General features: G+C 36.6%; 1 protein-coding gene across 5 annotated transcripts in view; it reads left to right on the forward strand.

Annotated features, from left to right (window-relative positions):
* Nucleotides 1–23,325, forward strand: part of GABRB2 (gamma-aminobutyric acid type A receptor subunit beta2) — a 166,128-nt gene that overhangs the window by 29,155 nt on the left and 113,648 nt on the right. The gene's annotated exons all lie outside the window — the stretch shown is intronic.

Here is a 23,325-nt window from a genome sequence, read left to right on the forward strand (position 1 = left end):
TAAAAATCAACACTTCCATGAAGTTTATAATGTAGAACTCTTCTATCAGTTGCTAAAATGAACATGATTATCATTAAAACAGTCTTGTTTTTTCTTCCCATGACTGTCTGTATATGTGTTTTGCTGTGAATATGCATGTGATTTAAGCTCCCAAATTTCAAGATATTTTTAGTCATTAAAATGTGAAACAGAGCTTTTGTGCCTTTGTTCTAAAGTGCCTGGTGTCTGAGTTAAAGTCAGGTTTAATTTTTTCTCTATTCAGCTGGACCACAGGGGAATTCTTGCCTTAGTTAGTAAATGGCTTTTCAGTTATGTTTTTATACAACCAATCATGGTTAGGTTTGCATTGCACTGTGGTGCTTATCTGCTCTGTCAAGTTTGTGTTAGGAAACCAGCTCACCAGCTATGAGGGAAGAAAAGCAGCCAGTTGGCAGTTCTTTCTGAAATCTGGAGGTGCTTATTCAGAACTGAAATACCAGGCTGAACTGGTACACAGAAAGGCTCAGATTCTTCAGCTCACAGCTCCTGATTGTGTGACACTGCTAAGCCTCTTGGCCCCAAATGCCCTGCCAGACCACAGGCCACTGTGTGTGTCAGAAGAGATGCTGTTGCCCCCTCATTTGTGTGCCAGGAGCCAGCAGCAGCAGCACTGGGCAGATGTCCTTCACTAACAGTCATTTGTGCAAGGAGAGTCAAGGTGCCACTGCTGTCACTGAGATCTTGTCCCATGTGGCTCTGCAATCCCTGATGGGTTTCCATTTTCATATGAAGAGTCTTTTGAACTGTCTTTAAATATGGAATAAGTGGTTCTTTCTTCAACAGCATGATCCAGCTGTTGCTCCCTCTGTTTGCCTGTGCTCTGTGTGTTTCAGGATGGCTCTTGGTGAGCTTACACTGTCTGCAATTGTTCTTTCTACCTACTGCTGTGGCATAGTCTTAGTAAGATCCATGGGCAGGCACCAAGGCAATCACCACCAAGCCCTGCCATGACAGGTCTCTCTTCTTTTGCATTAGACTTCCTCACAGGCCATCCAAAAATCTCCGTCCACCTAAAGAAAATGGAAAACATTTCTGAAGGGACAACCAGTTCATGGACATGTGAAGCCTCGCTCCAATCGTCTGCTTTGCCCTTAGCTGAAGAAGGGTTGTAGGACCTTTTCAAGGAGTTGCTTGTTTATCTCATTGTAGAAATTCAAAAAACAAACACTTTTAAAGTAGTGATAGAGTCATGCTTCTGAGACTGAACAAATCTGAGTTATGACTGCTTTGAGGCCCTGCCTGTGCAGGATTGAGGCATGAACGACAACATGAAGGCAAGAGCAATCTCCTTTCTTTAGATATGTGAAATCTTGGAAACATGATGCCTGCATGCCCTCCATGCCCTCTTTTTGGCATCCAGAATACCTCATTTGGAAGGTTGAAAGGATGCAAACCCTTCATGCTGCTGGTATAAAACACATCCAAGTTTTTATGTGCTAGCAAATGGTTGCAAAGCCCCATAGGAGAATGTACCTCTCCTGTAAGGTTAAATATTTCTCCATTTTCCTTCTGCTCATTCTGCTAAGCTGTACTATAAGGTAGGGCAAGTCTTTGTTTCTCTATGTGCCAAATGGCCATAAAAATATAAATCTAATGTTATTTAAGACGTGGCTGAGGTTTATGTGCTTGGATTAAAGGTTGCAAATGCTGCAGGTTCTGTAGGGGGTCCAGTTCAAATACTGCAAGTTTAGAGCAGCACTTTTGAGCAACTATTGCTCTATCACAATAGCAGGTATCAGATCAAATGACTGAATCAATGTACTCTAATCAGTATAGTAGAAATTCCATTTGTAGTAGAATATGATCACTGAATTAATGTTCCTTGCTTTGCAAATGGCTTAGCTGTGCCTTGGCATTTAATAGCAGCAGGAGACCATTATCCTCTAAACATTCACTATTTCATTGACATTATCTCTTAAGTAACACGTATTGCAGAGAAAAATTTTCCAGGTGTGTTTCCTTCTATACAGGACAGAAAGCGTTTATGGCAGTTCATGCAGTTAATTTCTGTTGATCTGCTTTTTCCCTTCATTGAGATAGGTTTGTGAACAAGGACAGTTCTTGGTGTTTCATTGAGGAAATATTTAAGACTTTCTTAAGGTATGAACAAATGAAGAAGGAAAAAAATTTCATGATGCATTTAGAGGAGTGTGTGTGGGATCTTAAAGCTTTAATTAGAAATACACACAACTAGCCTTCTAATTTTTGAAAGATGGATTATGATATCTGGTTGTCTGGTTCTGTTGGTCTTTTTCTGTTTTAGTTTTTTTTTGAACTTCAGCCTTGGTAACAGCCAGGCTTTTGGCCGAGATGTCATTTCTTACTGCATCAGGTCCTGAATCATGCCATGCATTGTGGTACCAGCCTCCCACTTTCTGCAGTAACTTTCTTGCCTATTTATTTCTCTTTTTCACCAAACTTGAAGTGATTGGTGCAAAATCATCTACTAGATTTGGAAATTAAAAAAAAAAAAAAAGAAACTGCTCAGTCTGTTCTATGGCTCAAATTATATTTGTATCTGGAGATCTCTGTAACCTGGTCTATATTCTCAAACCCCACAATTTGTGCTCATCTATTCCTATACTTGTCTCATTGCAATTTTTCTTCCTTGAATGTGCAAATACATGGTTTATTTTTGTGGAACGAATATCGTTAATGTCCTGTCACTATCAGGTTTTTCTCTGGGGTACCCTTAGCTAGTTGCAGATAACTTTGCTTGGCATAATAAAATTACATCTTTAAAGAACAGCCATGCAGAACATGAGATGCTAAGTCTGCAATACATGCAGTCAAAACCATAAGCAAAAGATTGGACGCAGTCTGTCAATTGGAGGTACCAAAGTGATTTCTAAAAGCTTTATTATGTCCATGTTCAAGGTTGTTATTCCTGTGCAACAATGGCACCTCTTGCTTTTAGATGTGATGTTTGGTTCTTCTTCATTAGAGACATAACAGGGTGGGGGTTTTAGGTGTTTTAACAGAAATTTTGAAACTTGCTGTTTAAGATGCTTTGGATTGTTTCTAGACTCCAGACCTTGTATTCTGTGCCGTAGTCAGGATATTTCCTCAATTTTCTCATACTGATTTTGCATATGTAATGTGAAATATTGTGATCTAGGTTTCAATAACCTGTTCAGTTAGAATTAGAAATAGTCGTTGAAATCCCATTTTATGGGAAGAGAGAAAAAGGAACAAGAGATTATGTAGGCAAATGGATCATTGCAAGAACAAATAAAAATCAAAATGTGAACAACTAATTAAAATGAATGCATAGAAACATCCAAACATTGCTATGTGTGGAGAAATTGCTTAATATCCTTGAACCCTGTAGGCAAAAAGATAAACTGAGTCATGGTCAATTTCCCTAGGTATTAAAAAGTATCCATTTTTGTTGCTTTGTCACAAGAAAAGTTCAGTTTTTATTTGACATATGTGCTTCACTTAGATATTTTCAATGCATTATAATGTTACTCTTGATCTATAACTGTAGATAGAAAATGCTGTCTTGCAGAACCAGAAATTCCTAAAATTTGGATGCTTTTACAAACAAGTAATTTGCTGTTAGACATGTGTGTCTATAGGTTTCTTTTACACACTTGAAAAGACTTTCTGGCTCTATAAGTAGATCACAAGTTGTGCACTTAATATTGCATTTTTTTTTAGCTTCCTGGGAGCTTGAGTCCACCTGTTGTGTAACTGTGGTGCATTGTGGTGTGTAGGTTCTTCTGTTGCTGTTCTCTTTGATACCAAAGACCCAGACCACCACAGAAAAGAGGGCAAGACATATTTTCCCTCTTAGTGTCATTACTGTTAGAGTAAATTAACCTCTCCGAGTTTCTATATTAATGAGATGACTTTATGCAACATATTGACAGAGTAAAAGATGGGAAAAAATCTGAAGCAGCTGACAGGTGGCCCTAACTGCTGTAATCTGTGTATTGGACCAAGTGTGCAGTAATGGGGAACAAGACCAGAATCAAAGCTCCCCTGCTCAAATAGACCTTCTACCTGTACGGCTGCAGAATCTTGCAAACTTGTGTTGGGGTTGTACACTTCTATAGGAGATCTGAAAGTATCTGTGGTCAAACTAGCAATGCAGTTTCTGATGACTATATCCAAAAAATTAATAATTATTCATGTAACACTCCCTTCTAGTTTTTAAACCAAAGCAAAACTTGAGTGGCTGGTTTAAGTAAAATGGTGACAGAAATTTTCATTTTGTCGTTTATATTCTGTCTTCAAACAACACTGAAGAGCAAATTGGTCCTACTGTATTATCAGTAATCAATTTAAATGGCCAATGTGGAAGAGGAAGCCCATTATGTAGATATTTTTAAATACTTTATTAACAGTTTATAGAGGTTAGGGACTAATTTATTGAAATTCTCAATGAACCCTTCCACATGTGAGATGATTAACCTATTTTATAAATACCTATGCATAGCAATGTATCTGTGAGTGATTGAGAAAGTGACCTGAAAGAAGACATGCTATGAAGAGACAGCAGCACTCAGCTGTATATTTTAACACAAAATATTCATACATGAATTAAGATGTGCTTTACTGCATTATTGTCTCCAGATATAATCTGGATTTTACCTGCAAATTTGCATCTGGGTTACAGCATGATTACTGCTGACTCTAGAACAGACAGGCACCTAGCATCTGCTGCTAAAGACCACAACAACCCACTCCACTCGTGTCTTGTTCTGCACTACCCATTCCTACAGCAAGGCTGGTGCAGCACTGCCTGGAAATAATCTATTAATGTCAAAGAGAACTCTTGACTGCATAATCACAGTAATGGCCTATTTTTTCTAAAGAAAACCATAATTTGTAAGGTAGCTGCATTTTCATGATATAGTATTAGGAAAACAATGAAAATAAATTAATCTGTGTATTTTTAATTATTCCTGATACTTTAAGTACTTAGCTGTATGTGAAAATGTTCCCTTAATATCTTTCAAGTCATATGCAACAATTTCAGTGTGGACAAGATTATTGGCTTTCCTGTCAATTTTTGGTTAGAAGTAGTACATGGAGACTTAAAAATAGTGTTTCCTTGGAGTTGTTACAACAAAGTATGGTAACTTCACCAGAAGTCTTACGTACTTACATGCCACCTATCTTTTCCCACGTTCTGTTGAGCTGACCTTAGGAAGTTAATTACTGTTTAGAGACAATAGAAAGTGATCTTAAAATTGCAAATTAATAGACTTACTGTGATCTACAATGCTTCTGATAGTGCCCTCAATTTTTGAGGTAGAACTTTAAGACACAAGTCACTGAGGTCTAAGAGAAATGAACAAGTTTTTGACTTTCTTCTTCTTTTTTAGTTTATTTCCTTTTCTCTTTTTGATTAGGGATCACAATTGGAATAATTCACTGCTGATTGTGTGATGGCATATTGTCCTAAGCAGAACATTTTTCCAAAAACATTTGTTCCATAAGTAATTTTAACTAATGTCAAATACTTCTGAATCATCCTCTTAGCACTTACTAAAAAGAACTTTTAGTCCTCCATCTGTTTCTCCTTAATTTTCAGCTTTATTACACATGCAATTACAATGTTCGTCTTCTAAAAAATTCACTACACAGTTCATTTCCCACAGAAGGTAAATGAATAAAAATTTGTTTTCTTTAGCATCAGCCTGTCTGTTTTCTATGCTTGGTCGGAAGCCAGGAATATTAGATTTCAACATTTAGTTTTTAATAGTGTGACTTTTAATGTTAATATGCGTGGCTATTGTGTAAATTATCCAGTGGTTGGAATCTGAATCCTCTTTACCCCTTCTTTTTTGTTTGTTCAATTCTAAGCAGAATGGTTAATTATACTGCACTAAGATGAATGTTAAAAACTGCTATTGTGCTAAATGAGCATGAAATAATGAATAGACAGAGGTTTCCCTATTAAGTAGAAATTTCCTGTGAGATTGTGCTGTTCTTGAACGCAGAAATTAAAAAATAACATATACCAGCTTTTCCCAGCTCACTCGCTGTAGTTGTTGCATTGTCATATTCTAAACTCATGAAAACCCATATGTTGTGGTGCTAAAGTGTGATGATATCCTTAAGAATGATACTTAGTAATTTAGTATTTCTGTCTGTTTCGTTGTAACTTCATTTGGGTAGAAGAGGAGGTTAAATTTTAATTAAACCAATGTGATGTGATCGTAGAAGTTGAGGTCAGAGATATGGAGTGGTACGTTTTTGATTAAATCATCTTGATACAGCAGAGTGCAGAGATAAATTTTTTTTCTTGCTAAGAAAAAATGTACAGAGAAGTTCAGGGTCATGTAGTTTTTTTTCTTTTTAATTCCATTGTGTATCTTTGACTCATATTAGAGGAATGACACGTAAGGATTTAGAATAAACTTAGACTAAATAATAATAAAAAAGATATTTAGTTTATTTAACTGATTAATGGATAAATTTTTTACAAAGTATGATAGCAATGTAAATAAAAAGCAAGTGAAATAAAGCTAATAGAAATGGAATAAAGTACAAAAAGGCTTCTCCTGCACCCAGATCTAGAGAACTAAGGATCCAGATAAAACTTAAGAATCAAATAGAATCTAGTGAAGAATCCATTTTAAAGTGGCTCACATGTATCTCCAGTTCTGTGAAGCTTAGAATTTTCACTGTCTGTATAAAAAATCCATAGAAGTTTTGTTTGTTTTGTTTTTATTTCAAAGCCCTGTACTGAAGTGTACCCATGATTTCACTAGGTGTAGGATTAGCAGACATGTGAAGCTTTGTGCATAAAATCTCTGATCCTGCATGAAAGTGAAAGAGAGATCTGGTTTTGCCTGAGAATTCACCTGGTTTGTCTTGTTTGGTTTTGGGGGTTTGGGGGGTTTTTTGTTTGCTTTTTTTAAGACCCTTCACAGTATTGATTTGGTAAAGTGCTCTTTTGTAAAACCCCCAATTACATGCTTAGTTTTAAGCTCTTAATATTTTCCTCTAGAAGGGTGCTTTATGAAGCATTGACTGTATTTGCTTCCTATTTGTGCAAACTTTGCTGTAATTCATTTTAGATATTTTTGCCTATTTAATCTTAAGAGTCTTTAATTCTCCCAGGCTCAGAGAGCATCTCTAGTTGTATATATTCCTTGCTGAATAGCTCAAACAAGCAGATACTAAATTCATGTTTTGGTTAGTTCCTAAATAAGTGTGTGTGAGAGCGCATGCAGTGGAATTCATTAATTGTGAGCTGCTGTAGATAATCATGTTGTGCCATAGGCCAGTTGAAGTCTAGCTTGACTTTTTGAACACTGCAGAGATGAGGAGATAATTTAAGAGAAGTACTTAATTGTAATATTTGGTGACACAGATAACAAGTTGTCTAATACAAGTAATGAAGCAATTAATTTAGGGTGTGCTTGTCTCAAAATGTTCATGGAACAGCCCAGGTTGGGAAGGACCTTGAAAGATCATATGTACTTGCTTATATTCCCTGTTCTCCCCACTTCACACCCACTGAGAAAAAAACAACAAACAACAACAACCACCAAAACAAAAAAAACCACCACCAAACAAAAAACCTGCCAAATTGTGCAGCAGTTTTCTGAATAAGACCATGAGTTAGAATTCGAGTATCTGTGTCTGGGCAGTGTTTTCTTTAGACAAATCAGTGCTAATACAACATACTCCAAACATCTGTAATATTCTGTAGTGTTCAGGAGAAGACTTCTCTGGTACAGGCAATGAAGAAATCTTGCATCAAGTAACACAGCAAAAAGCAAACAGTAAAAAATCTGCATTGATGTAAAACAGAACTTCAAACCAAGTTATATGCAAATGGTGACAAAAAATAAGCTGCTTTGAGTAGAATCAATAAAGACATTTTCAGAAGGAGTGCATAAGTGCTGGTTCTGAAATTCTGCTTGGAATGAATAGTTACTCTTTGTTTGAAGATTTTTGCTTAACTTTAGGATTGGCTTACGTACTGGGTTAATAGTGCCATGAGAAAATATAAATACCTGTTTATAACAGGAAGATCTGTTAAATAGGATTTTCAAAATCCTCTGCATGTTTATGATTCTAAATTGGTGTTTGAAAACATGGTATATTCTCATAATGTTTTTAATATTTTAAGTCAAAACAAAAAAAATTTCATCTATGTGAACAATTTTTAGTCATTGTGTTGATTTAAGACACATCTATATATCCTCTCTGTACTTATATTGATTTTTAGACATTTGGGAAGAAAGAAGAAAGAATATTGTTACAAGAATATAACACCAGTATTTTTCACTAGCATGATTCCTTTTTTTAAGGTCTACAACCTTTACCTAATCTACTATATAGATTATTTATTATAATGAACTGAGATATAACAATCACCTCAGGAAAGTGCTACAAACAAGAGAGAGGTGTGGGTAGAACTCCCTGTATACCAGTCTCATTTGCCAAACAAAGTTTCTGATAAATTTATATCTTTAATTTCAGTACCCTTGGGTATGGTACTCTTATCCCAGAATAATTGTACATCCACTATCTCCTTAAGAACAGGGCACAGCATATGGGGTACTACTTACCAATTTAATTTTATAGTATTATTCTGAGCTGTGTTTGCTTTCTTTTCTGCTTATTTCACAGCAAAGAAGGTTTCAAGCTTCTTAGTGGTTGGTTATGGATTAGCTGGAAACAATAACATTTAAAAGCCCCAAGCCCTATCTGTAAAAACAAAGAAGGGTTTCTTATCCATGGTGCTGGTATCAAATTCTGGTTCTGTTGTGTTTGCTTATAAATATGGATCTGAATGCTTCCTCATTTTCCCAGTGACTTTCTGGGAAAGATGATGATCAGAATTCAAGAATAGAGTGTTGATAAGCAAAGCCCAGTAGGAAAAAAAAAATGTAGTGTGTAATTCTGAGATGTTTGTGCTTACTTTCTTTCTTGCTTACTTACTTAATGCGAGGGGGGAAAATGAGGAAGAGAAAGAGATCACTGACACTGGTGAAACACCCTTTCTGACAAGTGCATTACTTAGGAATTCACTTTTTCTAATTAAACAAAATAATTCTTAAAGGGAAAATTTTATAGAGCTTCTACTTCATTTGAACATGATGGAGAATGCATCTCAAAGAAGAGTTTCTTTAAAAAAACCCTAAATTTCAAGTAGTGTGTAGCAACATAAGAATATGTTGTAAAGCACTTTCATGACTCTTGAGAGAGGAAGTATACTGTTATTTTAAAAGAATAAATGTGTCATCAATCAAACGAGTGAATTGCTATATAAGTGCATTTCATGCATGAATTAACCAGCTATTAGCTAGTAGATACCAAATCAATGTGGGCTGCTTCCCAGCTAACATGGAATGTGCTCAAGCAGAAATACTATATCCAGCACATGAGGTCATGGCTAGAAATACATGAGCTACTGGAGGTTTTGTTTGTCTAACACCTGCTAAAGCCCTGCACTTATTGCTATGGCTTTGCACTTATTTGCTGTGGTCTAGTAATTTGAGAGAAAAAGCAAAGCACTTCAGCTAATGTCTTTTTGAACCTATTATGACTAAAATGTTTAACAAAATTTTTATTGTGAAGGTAGAAAATGAACTCGTAAATCCAGTGTTACAAATTCATCAAGACTGATGAAGATGCCAGGAGATGGGTCATTGTTTTTAGGAAAATCTCTGTGGAGTCATCACAGAGCTTTTTGGGGGTTTTTTGTGTCTTTACATGTGTGTTTGATTTGTTTTTTATTTTCATTTCTCTCCAAAATTCCAATAGTAGGACAGCAAAAATATGTTTGATATCTACCGAACATTGGAGGGAAAGGGAAATAATGGCTCTGTCATAAACTTAGAAATTGAAACTCATTTGCCAGGTCATCTTATGAATGAAAAAAATGTTTTGTGTAAGTTTTAAGGAATGTTTAATGATAGTTTCTCCTGAAAATTTAGTGTTTGTTTCTGATCCATGGATTAGTTGGTTTCCATATCTTTATCAAATTTCTGAGAGGTTTTAATGTAAGAATTCACAGGTTTTAAGCGGGAATATGTCCTTAGACTTCTTTCTAACAGAGCATGTTGACTTGGTTAATTTTGATTTGTTTCCAAATATATAAAGATGTGAGAATTATAATCCAGTGCCACATGTCGAAAAATGAACCAAATGCATTGCATTCTTTTACCTGTGTAAAAATGACTACTGCTTTTGGAAACACTGGTTTAGTGTTCCTTTAGCTGTGAAGAAAATGCAACACCCTTTCTCAGGTACTCCTGAAGTATTAATGGAGTTTTGGTTCTTAGGCATTTCATTTTCCAGAAATTTGAGTGAATGTCAAGTGTGTGAAGTAGAGAGAAGGCAGGAAATATTATATCCAGACGGCTGGATGTCCAGATGGAAGGAATGATGTCAAATGGAGTCCCAGCAGGTTGTGTAAATGCCTTCCAGTAAGAGTAGCTGGAGGGAACTGCCATATAAGTTGAGGGTTTGCTCTGTGCAAGATCTTAAAATTGCTTAAAAGCCATCCATGTTTTCAAAAGAGTATCTGCAAAGCCAAACACATTTAAACTACAATTATAATGAAACAGCTTAGCTAAAAATGTAATCCATTGTTGAGCTTTTGATGGGATACCCTACCTTTTCGGACGAGGGTGAAAGAGCAGAGGAGGCTGCTGTTCTGCTAAGTTCTTTATTTCATAGACTCATAGTTTTCTGAAGGTAGAGTTCGGAGGGGTTACATAATAAGGCCAAGCAGTAACAGCAGCAGCAGAAGGCAAACAGCAAATAGAAACAGCTTCTTCTCTAAACTTACAGAAGTGTGGATTATATTTGTTAATTGACCAATAATATTGACACACAATTCTAGTTTTTCTTTTCTTAACCTATCCTGGTGTAATTCTAACAATCGTAAATCTTACACAAGTGTTACATAGGTATTACACAGATTTGCGTATACAGTTTCTATCCGCTCTTATTGTTTATGTGAACACTCTAAAAAATGGGAACAGTATAGTTCCAACTATGTTTTGTCTAAAGTAAAGAAATTCTGTGAAAAGGTAACACTGCTGCAGCAAGAACTGTTTGAGATCTCTTTGCTGCAGCTGTTTCAATGTTTAAAGCACTTAGCATATATTTCTACTACAAGTTAAAAATCTGTATTTCTATTTCACATTGGTGTGACTTCATGTATCTCAACTTATCCAAAGGTTTTAATTCAACCCCTGTACTTTGGCTTCCTTCTGGGCCTGGGTCCAGAGGAGCTCTCACTCCAACAATCCATGTTTCCTGAATAATTTCCTGATGCACTTATATCTGCTTTTGGTAGAAGGGCTAAAAAGCATAAATACTTTTATTGCCATTTGCCCAACAAGCTGTCTGACTGGGAAAAAAAAAAAAAAAAGAAAAAAGACCAAAAAAAAAGGTATCCTTATCTTTCCTTATTTTGTTAAAATAGGCTGGGTTTGTATTAATGCCAAGTAAGAAATACTTTCCATGCCATTTCCATTAACCATTTGCCTTTCATTCCTTGAAAAAAGGTTCTCTTGGGTCTCATTCTTGGTGTTTCCAGCTGTCAAAACAGTTACTTCCACTTGTCACTGAAGTACAAGTCTGATTTGAACTCTGGAAGAAATAGTGTACCACAAAGGAGGGGACAAATTTTGAAGGTTGAGATGAGGTATTTAATCCAGTCAATGACAAATAAATAGACCCATTTGGTAGTAAAGGATGCCAAATTAATTTTTGCTTTTTGATTCTTAGAGTCTATTTCTGAACTGATAGTACAAGTGTAGAGACATTATTAGCTCTTGATAAGAGGATAGCTTCAGTCTGATAAAGTACAATCAGGATTGTTTACAAAGTATCTATTAACTGTGGAAAGTGGAAATAAATTATTTAATTGCATAGAAAGTTCTCTGGCACAGATGGAAACCTTGAAGATTAAAAGATAGAACAAAATAATCATCTACTGTACAGGAATGGAATATTTTCATGAGAAGTTGGTGCCAATTGAAGCATATACGAGCTAGTGAACAACAAATGCATTCAAAACCTCCCTGGTAACTGAATCCTGTTGATTTCTAAGTGTCTCAAATAGTTGTGAGATTAAAGAATGGAGGCAATTGCTGAGAAAATGACACAAAAAGGCTGGAGTAATAATACACTAAACAGAACAGATAAAAGCAGTAGTGTGCAATGGCTCTAAAAATCAGAAAATGGTGACTTTGAGTCAAACTGAAATTAAGTTGCAGTGACTGCTAGATTAGGGTGACCATCCTGATTTTTCCTTTTTGAAACATAGGGAGTTTCTCTCTAAATGCAAGCAGCAATTTCATTGTTTTTAAAGTCTTGTTCTCATCCGCTTTTCAAGGTCTTCAAGACCAGGTTGGATAAAGTCCTGAGCAACTTGGTCTGACCTCACAGCTGATCTTGCTTTGAGTGTGAGGTTGGACAAGAGGAAAATACACCTTTGTAACAGAGGCACTTGTAATGAAATTTTCGCTGTGAGATATTCCAATAGGTTTTGGCTTTGCTGAACCGTAACAATTTGAAGTATAATTAATGACTATTAGAGATGCAATATTTTTCCGCCTGGGTTTTTTTTTTCTTCAGATTTTTTTTTCCTAGAACATAATAGTATTAGTTTTGCTTTCATCTGAATACATCACTTATTCTCTTGCAGTGTCTCAACTAAGTGTATTCTCTTTGCTGAAATGTTGGACTGTCATGCAAATTGGACCTTCTACCAGCTTCCACAGGCTTGTCATCACTGAAAGAAATTATATGTATTTCTTTTAAATTGTCCTTTTTACTTCAGTGCTGGCAGTTCTCTGCAGTGCCTGACATTTCTGAGAGGAGACAGCCTGTCACATGCTGGGGCTTCAGGGAGGAGACCATTTAAAATACAAGAAAAGATCTAGGTAACATGACACTGTTCCTTTTTTTTCATCCTCACACTCTTCACTGTTCAAATTTCATGAAATCTGTACATAAGGTTGCAGAGATTATTTGCTGAGGAAGAGCTAAATCAGGGTGGTTTGTCTATTCCCACAAGATTTATCTGTAAACAGGGAGGAAACACATCAGTTTGCAGTGCAGCCTCTGGCATATTGCAGCAAGATACAGAAACACTTCTAAGGATGTTTCTGGGGGATATTTGTGCTCTCCAGAGCACATTGCTTTCTTTCAGTTTGTTACTACCAGATTAATGAACCATTTTAGAGAGCTGGGAATCAGCAGAGCAGAGAGATGAAGTGTTGTGGAATGTGACAGTGTTTAACAGGAGAGAACTGCTGCTGGTCCTCCTCATGGGACTGGGGAATGGCATGAGAAAACTGCCTTGCCTAGAGCCATCTCTGTTTCTGTTTCCAAAGTGCATGTGTTTGGCAAAGATATAGAAGAAAAAGAAGTAAAAAATAGAACACAAAAAATGCCAAGGAAATCAGCATAAAAATCTACCATGGTTAGTAGTAGTAGTATGTGAGAAAATGCATGCATACAGGCAAAGGGAGAAGGACTCTCAGCTCATTTAGAAGAAAAATAAAGCAAAAATAAACTCGGGGTATGTCATTCACAGACCTGTCTGGTTCTCTCGTGTAAATTTTTGTGAAGTATCAGCAGCTTATAGAGACCATAATAAGCTAAAGAAATTGATTAGTCTAATTGTGTTTCAGTTATACAGTACATTATTAAAGGAAATACTATGTATCCCATTGTTTTTGTAATTCTGCAATGAACTAAATACTAAAGGAAATGTTTGGGATTATTTTAAAAATCTTTTCCTTCAACTCATGCTCTCTCTCTCACTACCTGTCTCTTACATCAGTATTCTCTTGTGATTGTTTAATCTGTGTAAACATTGCTTTGTGAGGCGATCTTAAAATTGGCTTTAAAATATTAATTTTTTATGAAATATATCCTTGATCTAGTTTTAGAAGTGTTACAAATATAAGATAATCATAACTACTTTGACAAAACTCTGTAATAGCTGAGTCTGTATCTTGCTAAAGGATACTCCAAGTCAGAACAGAAAATGTGACAGTGTTCAATGTCAAGAAGCACTGAGGAAAGCAATCAGTTCATTAATCAATAATTTATCTGGATTATATATCCAACACTTTGTTTAGGGCAACATTGAGAAAAGCACCCTGATTTTGTCCACTTTCCCAGTACTAATATAACAGGGGTTTCTTAACTGTTGGTTACCCACAATTTCAGTTAAATTTTGAGAAAGTTATAGGACTGTCCAGCTCAATTAGGAATTTCACTCTGATGCCTCCTAAAAATCTGACTCAGTACTTTCATCTGAGCTTCTCCGCTCTCTCTTTAATTTTATCATTAAAATGAAGGTGATGTTTAGTAACTGCATAATGCCAAGACTGCTAATATTGGGTCAGCATTGATTAATATTCATATGTACTCCTTCTTTTCTACAGAACTGTTATTCTTACAGTAAGGCTATCTGGGATGTTATCTTTTACCCTCTCAATCAAAAGGGAGTTTTCACATAGATTAATAAGATTTCATATATCTAAATCTCACCAATATTACATCACAAGCAAAGCAAAAATTAATAGTTGTTCTCACCTGTGAAAGAGGAAAATACCAAGGCACCTTCCTGCTTTTCCCAGATCTCGACTCCTTTTCTCAGAAGAGAGATGGAGAGTTAAACTTTGCTTTTATGCTAGTCTGCTGGCTGAGGCAAGAGAGTTTTTTCTGGGACTTTGGTGGCATCTTCTTCATTGTCTTCTTTGTCATTGTCTTCTTCTTCTTCGTCGTTGTCTTCTTCCTCTTCGTCATCGTCTTCGTCGTTGTCGTCATAGTCTTTGTCGTCTTCATCATCATTGTCGTCGTCTTCGTCGTCGTCTTCATCATCGTCTTCATCGTTGTCGTCATAGTCTTTGTCGTCTTCATCATCATTGTCGTCGTCTTCGTCATCGTCTTCGTCGTCGTCTTCATCGTCGTCTTCGTCATCTTCGTCGTCTTCGTCGTCTTCATCATCTTCATCATCATCTTTGCCATCGTCATCATTGTCTTCATTGTCGTCATTGTCTTCGTCGTCTTCGTCTCCTCCTTCTCCATCTCCTCCTTCTTCTTCTTCTTCTTCTTCTCCTCCTTCTCCTCCTCCTTCATCGTCTCCTTCGTCATCTTCATTGTCTCTTCTGGACTGTTCAGCAACACCAGACCATCACCAAGAGGCCCTACACCTCGGCCTGGAGGGGCCCACCCCAAACCCCAGCTCCAGAGAGGAGAAAGCCACACCCACAAATGACTCCAAAATCTACCCAGGTTCTCTCCACAGTGAGAGGTTTTATTATTTAGCATTATTCTTTTTTTTTCCCGTGCCTGCATGCAATTTACTTCTTAAATAAATAGTTTTCTTTTCACTTTCTTCTGAGGAAAATTCTTTTTGAACCTGGTGGGGGAAGGATGGCTGTAACCTGCCTTCTATCAGAGGACATTCATTTCAGACGTTGCTCCGAATTTGTCTCAAACTGGGATAACCACTAAGCATAAAAATTCAGTCTGAAGCTCAGATATTCAAATTTTTGTCAGCTATTTCTCATAACTTTTTAATATTGAAACTAAATTTACACTTTTTAGTGAGATAACTTTGTGGCTTGTTTCAGTATTAAGCCTATGGTTCAAAATTTAGAGATTATTACACATCCTTTTGGATGTGGAAAGGCACAAGGAGCTATGTAATGTAATGATAGGAATATTAATGGCACTTTTGTCATTGGAGTCTCCATGCCTTTATGCAGTGACAGCTCCTTGATTGATGGAAGCAAGGCTACGCTTATAAATAAATAAATTCTGGAAATATTTATTCATTTCCATAAGTCTTCTTGAAAAATATTGCAAAATATCTTAAGTATTATGTGCTTTAGACTAACACCTATTTGTTTTAGTATTAATTTTGTATGTTTTTCAGAAGTTAATTGCAGTGATGTGGAGCAGCATTAACTAGACAGTCCTTTCAGTCTCTGAATGAATTCTTAAGGCTTTGTTTGTGAAGGAACTTAGGAATCTGTAAAGCATCAGGAAAAGGAGCACTTATTCAAATGTTATGCCAGTTTAGTTCTGCATCTAGGCACAACTTGAATTCTCAGTTTTAAGCCAGATTTAATCTATCAATAACTACAATAACTATATTCTTATCTGGAATTCCTCCCTCTACACACACCCCCCCCCACCCTCCATTAAAAGTATTGGACACTTGTGGTTCTGCTTAGTGTTTCTGGTTTTTTACTCTTGAGTCTCTCCTGCAAAACAATATCTTAGGCCACCATCTGCTCTCACCAAACCTTTCAGCTGGATCTCCAGTTCTGCTTAATCACAGGGTTATCTCCACTCTACTTAAGAATTATGATTTTTTTGTTCTTTAGTATTTTCAATAAATTCTCTACTCTTTTGCAAGGCAATTTATAATAGGCCATAATTAAAAGCAATATAAATATGATTTCTTTTGAAGGTCTGTGGAACTTTTTCTGAAGATCTGTGGAAGTGAGCAATTACATAGGGAATGATCTGTGAACTCTGGGAAATAACTTGAGATACTTGAGTAAAGAAAATTTTCCAATTCAAATATAAATAAACTTTTTGATGTTTCTTATGGCCTAAAATATTTTATTTTTCTTCAATGACTCGACTAAATACTTGTAGTGGTTTAGTCCAAAATACTCATTACTGTTTATCTGCTGTGAGATAAGAATTAGGAGAAATGCAAAGCAGGCACCAAACTTGAAAGAATATAAAGAAGTTTATTAACAGACCTAAAAGAAGAAGGAAAAAAAAAAATTATACCACCTTCAGAACTCTCCTCCCCCCCCACCTTCCTCCCTTCTCCCACTGACAATGTGAAAAGACAACCCTTAAGATGTTCAGTCTGTTTACCACTTCCATAATAACCTTGTTCAGTCCATTTAGAAAGAGAAGTCTCTTCTTGCTCATGCTATGAAAACATTATCACGAGACAGCCGCCCACTTCCAAATATTGTTCAGTCCATTTAGGAAGAGGAGTCTCTCTGCCTGTGTGTGAGTCCTTTCCCCCGACTTGCAGCTTTTCCCGCAACTGCTTTCGAGGGTCCACTCTTGAAGTTTTTTGGGGTACAATTTTAAGGTTGAGCCATTCAGAAACAAAAACAGAGGCCCTTCTCCTTCCCTTGGAGCAAAGGGTCTTCATCATCTTCATCGTTAGGACTATCTCTGGGAGCATCTCTAGGAACTGAGGTTTTCTCCTTTCCCATTTGGAGCAAAAGTCCTCATCGCTTCCATCTCTCCCTGTCCAAACTTCTCATGAAATTACAGCTGCGTCAGCATCTGCCTATCTCAGCGCAGGTGCTTTTGCTTATGAGTTGAACACTCCACCCCCCAGATCTTCATGAAATTACAACGGGATACTCTGATATATCATAGCTTCACAACAGAATTTCAGCTTTAAGCATCTCCTCTCTCTCTTCCCTCAGGTTTTCAGCTCTTCACAGCAATAAAAGGGTTAATCTCACCTCGGCCTTGCAGCTTTGCAGCTGGAATGTTGAATGTTGCTTATCGAAGTGGAGAGGGGGGAGAGCCAAGCCGCTCCGGCTGCCCACGGCAAGGCAGTGGGGGGGTTCCACGGCTGGAACAGGTCCATGGCTTCAGGATGGCCGTGGCCCGGCCCGGCCTGGCCCGAGCAGGGCCTGGCCAGGCCCACTGGGCCCTGCTCGGGCCCTGCAGCCACCTGTCCCAGTGCCGGAAACGAGAGAGAGCTTGGAGGGGGAGTTTGCCTATTCTTAAATGTGGATCACAGAGGTGATCACAACTTTAAGTGGCTTAGAGAATTGTCCATATTCAAACTGGCCAGCTGATAGGTTCTATCAGTTCCCAGAGGAAACTGTAAGCACCCCTTAGCAAGGACGTCCCTTCCGGGACTATGCTTGCTAACCTATGACAATACTATTTTTGTCTGCGGCAGAAAACTACTGTTTTCATTTTAAGTGAGAATAGTTGTATTTATTCATTTTACTCTGCATTTGCTTTGTTCATCTGAGAATCCTGCAGTTCTGTATGATGATGAGATCCCTTTAAAAGAGAACAATCTGACAGTCTCAAGAGACATGACTCTTTTAACCAAATAGCAGCAAATACTGTTTTCAGTCCAGATTCACTTTAATCGATCTTCCTCTTATTATCAAGAGACAGCAAATCAGACAGAGCTAAAAGACCTATGGCAGATGCTCGTTGATTGGTGTGACATGCAGCTTGCTGGCTTGGGAAAAGTGCAGTATCATGGTTCAGTCTGGATGACTTGTCAGAAATGAAAATCAAGAGTCACAGCATCTTGCTAAACTAAATAAGGTTACAGGAAACTTACCAGCCAGAACTGCTTCATTTCACTTCAGTGTATGAAATCCATTGTACTGTGAGGACGTGTCATTATCTAAATCACCATGGAGAAACAATATAAATATTGGCTACCCTCAGTAGTGCTAAGGAGACACAAATTCATGATCTTGTTGCTGAAATCTTACAGTCTCTTATTACAGATTTCATATAATTGGGACCAAAAGTTTCATGCTAAGGAGTCAAGCTCTGCTGGCAGTCATTTGGCTTTCATATCCAAGTCTCTTGCTTGATTCGATATTGTGTTTTTCTGAGAACTGTGGTGGGAGATAAAAAGCCTGTCTTTGCTGCTTTGTTCAGCTGACAAATGAGAATTGCTGATGAATAAAGCTGGGAGAGTTGCAGCAAAATAAATGGTAAGCTTGTTGGGATCTTCTCCTCTTCAGCAAGATCATAAAATTGAGAAGATTAATTGCCATCAAGGAAAGCTCCCCTAGTAAGTTTTAGGAGATGCAATTAATTACAAGTGTTTCACAGATTTAAAGGCAGCTTGGGAAGGGGGATTTGATAGATTGAGAGAGTTCAACTTGAATTCTGTGTAAGTTTCCTGATGTCATTGTTTGTGGCTTTTTAATTTGTTTTGAGGGGGTTTTTGTTTATTATGAAGTAAAGATTTACAAATATGAAAAATACTTTTTTTGAAAGGGCATATGACAATTTTAGCATCTCTTTGGCATCACCCATTCTTTCAACTGTTCTTTCTACTTCTATGTAAGTCACTTTGTGGTGTCTCCAGCATTAAGCAGACGTTTTGCATTATTTTTTCTCAATGAGAGACTGAGATAGGTGATTTTGAATCGAACATGTTGTAGTGGTTGGCTTAAACAAAAAAAGGATTGAAAGGATCGTCAATCAGCACTTTTAAATGTTATTAACAAACAGGTTTTTTAATGTACATGTTAAATAAATAGTGTTCAGGCAAAGTCTTCATCTTCTAACATTTTTAGAAGGAAATTACTTCGTTTTAAAATAGTCATATGTGGAAATGCAGTAAAACATTCTTTCAAGTTAGTAATAACCAGGAATGTGATGAGGAGTGGACTTAAGCCAAACCACAAATGAGTTCTCCATTCATTACTGTGGAGCAATGATAAATAGCTTCTTCAACTTCTCACTGTCATTCGGTATATTTACAATATACAGAATGTATATTATATACATTAGATTTGATATATTCCTTCTGCTTATTTTTTTCTCCTCTGAAGTTTCCTGCCTTTATGGTTTCCAGTGTTTCAGTAGCTGTTTTCTATACCTATTAATGTAAGTGTTGGTTACAGTTTTAAGCTGCAGTGTGAATCAGTCCTGATTTGTGTAATGCAGAAGAAAGAGCTATATTTTAAATGTGTTTTCTCACATTGGACCTTATTATCATGCTTTGAAAAAATTTACTTCTGGTAAAGTCTTTTGCATTAGACACCTGCTGTCACTGTGAATATTCATGACCTCTATTTCCTTTTTTGCCTTGGTCCTTTTTCCAATATAAAAAGAGGACCAGCAATACGTCAGTTATTGGCCCATGGGTAGGTTTAGCTAAGGCCTGTGTTCTAATATTTTTAAACTAATAATAGGCCCAAACTGATTTTTCTTTCTTTGGCTTAAACATTTATTTGAGAACATGAATGAAATGTGAGAATATAAATAAGAATGCCAGTATTCAGATTCGATGCTTTCCTGTCCACTATCTTCTGTTATGTCACTGAAATTGATGGTCATTCACTGACACCATGTCTGTCTGTGATAATTCTATTTATCTAAATACAAGTTTAAATCTCTCAGTGTATTTACACTTCCAGCAGCTAAAATGTTTGCAGGCAACCACCGCAGAGAGTTAAAGTTACTCATGAATATGCTAATACTAACGAAACTGTTTGATACTTTTTTTATTCGTATGAAAAATTATGTATAAAGATTAACTTTGTCTTACGTTTGCTGCTCTTGTGTTCATTATATGAGATAAAGAAGAGGAAAAGTGGAAAGGCAAGGTGATAAGAGGAGGCATCTTTTCTTTGATTACAATAGTACAGGGGTAATGATCCTTTTTCTGATGCCTAAATTTTTGCTCTGGACAGAACAAAACACTTTATTAAATTTAAATCTAGGCAAACAGTGAAATAATAATGAAAGCTACAAAATTGATATTATTTACAGAAAATACATTTGCTTATTTATATTCTACATTTTTCTTGCAATTTTGTCAATACTAACAATTTTATACAGCATTTCAAGCTTCACATGCCCAGGGCAGCTGAGGAACCTCTTTATTTCTATGGGTAGAATGTGTCTGTGTGCCTGTGTTGCAAACAGTCTGTACCTTTGTAGTTTCTGTCTGTGTAATGATTTACACCACCATCATCAGGAGCTTTGGGCTTGGATTTCTCTCAGCTCATTATAACTAGTCTCTTGTGCAAGGCTTTTAAAATGAATTTGCTCCCGTTTCCTCTTCAAACTTACACTCTTTCTAACAATTCTGGCCTGTGAATTTAAAAGGATGCTAAACCTTAAGAAATTAAAATAATCCTTTACTTCTATTCCTCTATTTCTTTTGTGTGCCTCTCTTCCTAGAGACAAGATATTTACATGGGGTTTTTTAAACTTATCCTTAGAAGAGAGGGAATGCCCATATTTAATGTGACTTTAACGGCTTTTTTCTTGTAGTATTCCTGTTGGATGAGAATGTTCTTAGTCTCAAAGTATAAAGGGTCTTGGGTTACTTATGGACATTTTGTGCCTGCACATCTTTTTTGAATTACACTTTCATTTGGGTTTTTGAAAAAAGATGCCTCTCTCCTTTTTAAGGAATGAATTGCAGTTTTTGTGACAGGTTTTGCTTTTTTCCTGTCTTATCAATTTCACTTTGACATATGTACATCTTTGGGGCTTTTTAAAATTATCATTAAAATACCAAAATGAAATTCAAAAGGTTGTGAGAGTTTTATAACAATTTCTAAGGAGTTCTGTTTTGACCATTAAAAACTCCAGTCACATCTGAAAACTAGGGCCAACAGATGACAAATAATTTTTAGTCGGAACACCAGCTCTTTCTGGAACACAGTGTGTTTGATTTTAGACTCCGGCCTGGTGACTTGGCTTTTCTTTCAGAAATGCCAGTGCTCCAAATTTACAGTTTTATGTAATTCACTCCTATGCAATGAACCATGTATGTTTACAGTTTTTCCTTCTCTTCTTTTCCTCTTTTACTGAGGTGTAAAAAGAAAAGCATGTTGTATGTATTTATGCTGTGCATTAATACATGTAGGTTATTCCTTGGAATAGGAATAAAATGCAGCATTCCAAGCATAATAGAGAAACAATTGCTACAGATCATTACTTGATGATGTGATGTATTAGTATAATGAATACTAATACATTTTCCTACTGAATATTTTCCTGAAAGCTGGTTATGGATCAAATCGTGCAGAACAGTGATGAAGCATAATAGTAAAATTGTTCGGATGTAGGTGGAACATTCTTGCAAGCAGAATCTCATCCTGACCCTGGGGAGGCGGGATGGGGAAGAGGTTTCAGATCATTAAAACTGGTCAGACTGTAGAACAGCTATCAGGTGAATATATTTGGTAGTAAAATAATTGGGAAAGCTCATTTGGTGTTTACCTATTGGAGTCCCTGCAGAGTCACTGTTGTGACACCCGGCCAAAGGTACTGGGATTCCCAGCACGGCTGGGGGTGCAGCAAGAGAAGGGGATTGACCTTTAACCAGTGGAGACAGGAACATGGAAGGGACAGCAATACCATTTGTGGTTTGTGTTGGCAAGGAAGAAATACAGTAACTATTCACAACAGAACATGTATTTCCCCCTGCTTCACTGAAAATTGAAGAGGTGTTTTGAAGCCCATGTACATCGGCTCTTCTGGGGAAGGATGAGGCAAAAAATAAGAGTGTTACCGCCACTGAAATGCACATTTCTATAAAAGAACAGTTTGTAATGATTCATCTGAATGCACACTGTTCTGCAGAAGAGGCAGGGTCAATTAGTTTCAAGGTGCTGTGTCACTGCTTACAGAGCTCTGCTGAAATAGCTGTAGTTCTCACAGGCCCTCCCTAGTTCAAGGGGACATTGATACATACTTACAAATTGTGTACATTGTAAAGAGAATTATTACAACAACCCAATTTCAGTGATTTCTTACTGTGGTGTTCAGTCTTTGAAACTGCAGATTAAGAAAAATTTATTTTTGTATATTTGGAGAAATTCTATATAGCGTTCATATAGCAAATATCCTTTTAAATGAAAATGCTTGTAAAATACAATTGTGGCATATTTTTTTAAAGTAGTTCGGCAGGAAGATTAATTTTCCAACTGTAATAAAAAAATTATTAGTTTAGTTTAGTATTAGTTTAAATAGTAGACTCTCCTTTAAAATATGAAACAGCGAATGAGAACTAATATTGCCATTTATGCAAGTCTTTCTCTGCAGGGATGCTCTTAATATACATTGTGTAATATTTCTAGAGGTTTTTTTTTAGCATCGGCTAAATATAATGATAATTCTGCATCTGTATAAAAGTTTTTACGAAGATATAACCTTTATAAATATATTATTCTTTAAAACACCAAAAGGTCAAAACATCTCTGAAGCACTGTACAGTGGTGCCCTGCATCAAGACAATGCAAGTCTCGTAATACTGTGAATATTTACTGAGATGCTAATTGTGCTCTCTGAATTGTCCCCTGAAGAATAATTTTACTTCATCTGTAAAATTAAGACTAAGAGTGTATATCATAGGAACCTCAGAGACTTCCCACTGATTTCAGTGCCTAGGGGAAAGTTAACAGACTTTGAAGAGATTTTAATTTAGGGAAGTGTTTGGGTGGTGACTGCAACTTCAGAGATAGAAGGCTTGATCCAGAGCTCTATTGAATACAGTGGAGACCTTGAAATGAAATTTGGATCTGTGAGTGTTCCTGTTTCCTAGAATTCCCAGGC

The sequence above is a fragment of the Corvus cornix genome, chromosome 13 (assembly GCF_000738735.6).
Source record: "Corvus cornix cornix isolate S_Up_H32 chromosome 13, ASM73873v5, whole genome shotgun sequence".
In the NCBI taxonomy this organism is placed as follows: domain Eukaryota; kingdom Metazoa; phylum Chordata; class Aves; order Passeriformes; family Corvidae; genus Corvus; species Corvus cornix.